The sequence below is a fragment of the Nannospalax galili genome, unplaced genomic scaffold (genome assembly GCF_000622305.1).
Source record: "Nannospalax galili isolate Female #2095 unplaced genomic scaffold, S.galili_v1.0 scaffold788, whole genome shotgun sequence".
NCBI lineage: Eukaryota > Metazoa > Chordata > Mammalia > Rodentia > Spalacidae > Nannospalax > Nannospalax galili.
In genome coordinates, this window is record NW_008359996.1 from 396,927 (window position 1) to 400,720 (window position 3,794).

Consider the following 3,794-nt stretch of genomic DNA (forward strand, 5'->3'; position numbering starts at 1 on the left):
GCCCCCTATAGCTGCCTAGTCTCTTGATACTCTACCCCTCTCCAGCTTTGGGTGTCACTTGCACAGGAAGACCAAGCCCTGTCCTCCCACTGTGCTTCCTGGTTGGCCATTTGTGGTCCTTGTCCTTCTCTCTTCCTTAAAAATAACCAAACCCAGCTGAGCTGGTAAATACACCAGCTGCCAAGTCTGAGGACCTGAGTTCAATCCCTGGGCCCCACATGGTAGAAGCAGAGAGCCAATTCCCACAAGTCTTCCTCTGACCTCCACATGCATGCCATGGTACTTGTACACCCACACCTGCACACCCATACCTCATACACACACACACACAAAAAAAAAAAAAAAAAAAAAAACTGTAATAACTTTTTAAAATAAATAAACAACAAAACCCAACAGGTGTTGGTTGCACCTGCCTGTGATTTCAGGATTTGGGAGGCAGAGGCAGGGGGAATACCTGGTCAATATATATAATGAGTTCCAGAACAGCCAGAGCTATACGCAAGAGCCTGCTCAAAGAAAGAAACAAAAACCAAGCTCAATGCAAAGAGTAACAGTGCAGGAAATGACCCCTCAAGGGCACTTCAAAGTGTACCCAGGGTCTGGAATTGGACCGGCTGCTTCCTCGTAAATTAGTGCAGGAATGCCTCACTCCCTTTTCTTGGTACTAAGCATCAAACCTAGAGGCTTAAACTTGCTAAGCTATATCCCCAGACCTTTTTAATTTTCAATTTTGTGACAAAGTATCACTAAGTTTCCTAGGCTGGCCTTGAGTTCCCTCTGTAGCTCAGGCAGACTTTGAATTTTTCATATTCCTGCCAAACCTTCTGGGATTACAGTCCTGAGCCACCAGGCCCAGCTAGGAATGACCCATTACTGTCCAAACTGAGATCTTCTAAAAGTGAAAGGAATGCCAGCTTAAAAGACTGGCCTGCCCCATCTCTGCATTATGCACAGACCAGGCTAGGGAGCAGACTTAGAAGTCTGGGATTAATTGTTATAACCATGTGAATCCTGTGCTCCCTCCTTTGGTTCCTGGCTTTGTCCTCTGGCTAGACAAAGTGCCTGGCCTCTCTCAGGTATCTAATTACTGTGTTGACTGACCAGTATAGCAGCTTGCCAGTGCAGGCAGGATCTCAGCCCTAATCCTCCTCGTTAGGTCCTACTCCTCTTGCTGGTAACTAAGCCCAAAGCCCTAGGGACCCTCCACCTTTCAAAGACCTTTCTGTCCCCTCCCTTTCCCAAGCAACCATCTTCCTTCTTCTTTCCAATGGAATTCCCGTCTCCAGATTCTGCAATCAACTCCACAACCCCAAGGACAGGGAAGCTCTAAAATGGTTCTGGCCAGGTGATAGAAAGACATTTGAACTTGGGGTTCAGATGTTTAAGAACCTGGGACCCTATTGCCACATGCCCGGAAGTCTCTCACATACACCTTCCCGCCTCAGGTGACTTCGTTTCTGAGCAAGAAGCAGTAACTACAACCTGACAAGTTGGGGGACATGATGGAGCTCATACTCAAACCCTCATGGACAGTGCAGGGGCCAGCAGTGAGTGAAATGGGTGATGTAGGCACCAGGGAATAGGGGATTCACGGAGCCCTTTCTAAGAGGGCAGTCAGGAGCAGGCCTAGGGCCCAGACCTGATGTTTCTAAAGAAATGATGGAAATCTAGGCTTTTGTATGAACCTGATTTTTAAATAATACATGCATGTGTTCCTGATACAGATTTTCAGTTGTGGACTATCCTCTTGATAGTAGTGGGACCTGCCTACCTGAAATCAAGACTTGGAGGACATGCAGGCCCAGAGAGGTGGTATCTAACCTTTCGCCATCCCTGGTGGGTTCTGTGACCTTTCCTCTAACACCAGCACCCCTGTAAACAGAAGGCCTTAGAGAATACGGCTCTCTGAAGAGGCTTTCACTTTGCATATAGCCATAGCTCATAAGCCCATCTAACTATTCCAAGCCATCCCTCCTCCCAAGCCCCTTTTCTGTCTTTTACTCCTCCCAAGAGCTGCAGAAGAAAACCAACTGGTCTAACCTACCAGGCAGAGACCACCTACAGATCTCCTCTCCTACAAATCCTTCCCCCAACTCCGAGTACCCCACTCACCACCCAGAAGGACCACAACTCCGAGACACACCATCCTGCGCAGTGTGCTGGGGGCGAAGTGGAGGGCTGCAGGGCCTGCAGGGTGCTCAGCCTCTGTGGGGGTAGCTAAAATAATGACTCAGGGCCTCAAAGGGGTAGAAGGAGGGCCTCAACCAGGAAGAGGGCTTTAGTTAATCATAAGATAGGGGCAGAGGTCAAAAACACTGTGGGAAGAAATGCCTAACACTTTACCTGCCACCATCACCTACAGGGAGCTGGCTTCCTTCTGGCACCACCCTCCTCCAGCTGTAGTGAGCTGTGGTACCAGGGGCTGGGGGAGCATTGTGCTCTGGGGGCCTCAGGGCGTTCTAAGGCTGCAGAGGAGTAGGAGGGGAGGGAGCTGGGCAGATGGCCATAGAGGCCACATAACATGAATGGGAACCTGGTGAGCTTGGGACCACCCCAGAGTGCCAAGGGGTAAGGAGGTTAAGGCGGGGGGGGGGGATCTATTCTAGGTCCAGGTGTTGGTTAAAAAAGCAACACCAACCTTTGCTGGACACGGTAATCCAGCCTGTACTCCCAGCACTTAGGAGGCTAAGGGAGTAAGATCAGGAGTTAGAGGTTAGCCTAGCTACATAGTGAATTCTGAGCCAGCATAGACTACACAGGAATGTGTCTCAAAAAAAAAAAAAAAAAAAAAAAAAAAAAAAAAAAAAGCAAGAAAATAAGCAAACATGAGAATGGATAATGAAAATGGTAAGTTCACACAATGGGCTCAACACTGAGAACAGACCACAGCAGTATAGGTTCATGTAGATGAACGCTTCGGTTTATCTGAAGTGGAAGGAACCAGACACTAGAATGCATAAGGTAGGATTCCTTTCACATGAGGATAAAGACAGATAACAATCTATGAAACTAGAATCAGATGAGTGATTACCTGAGTGGCTTGAGGAGGGAAGATGTTTTTTCTTTTAACCTTTGTTGAATTTAGCAATTAACACTTAATATTTTAACATTTGTTAAGCTGGGGAGGGGCATGGCAGGTAGATAACCGGATGACTGCTCTTTATTCTCTGTAATTTTCTGCATGTTTGAGATGTTCTACAAGTAAGCATAAATAATTATTTCTCAAAAACATGAAAAAACAGTCATTTATGGGAAAGCTAAGGAACAGACTAGGAAGGCTGAAATATGTTTACCAGTCTCTACACACAACATAAGTAATTTTGTATGCATATGTGATGGTTAAGTGTCACATAAACAATATAAAATCATTCGTTTTTGTTATATGATTTGCAGTGCTGGAGACTTGAACCCAGGACCTCAGGTACGCAAGGCAAATATTCTACCAACCGAGCTATATATATCTCCAGCCCCTAAAATCATTATCTTTTTTTTTTTTACTTTATTTATTACTGTGGTGTATGTGTGTGTGTGTGTGTGTGTTTGATCGAGGGGTACGTGCATGTGTAGAGGGCAGAGGACAACTCTGTAGAGTCAGGTCTCTCTTTTCCACCTTTACTTCGGTTCTGTGGATTGAACTTGGGTCATCAGGCTTTCGTGGCAAGCGCCTTTACAAACTGAACCACCTCACTGGCCCCCTAAATTCATTTCCTAAACAAAATCTTTGCCTCGATTTACTTGAGTTGATATTTAACACACAGAAGTGACTGATTTTTTATTTTGCTGCATGGACAATG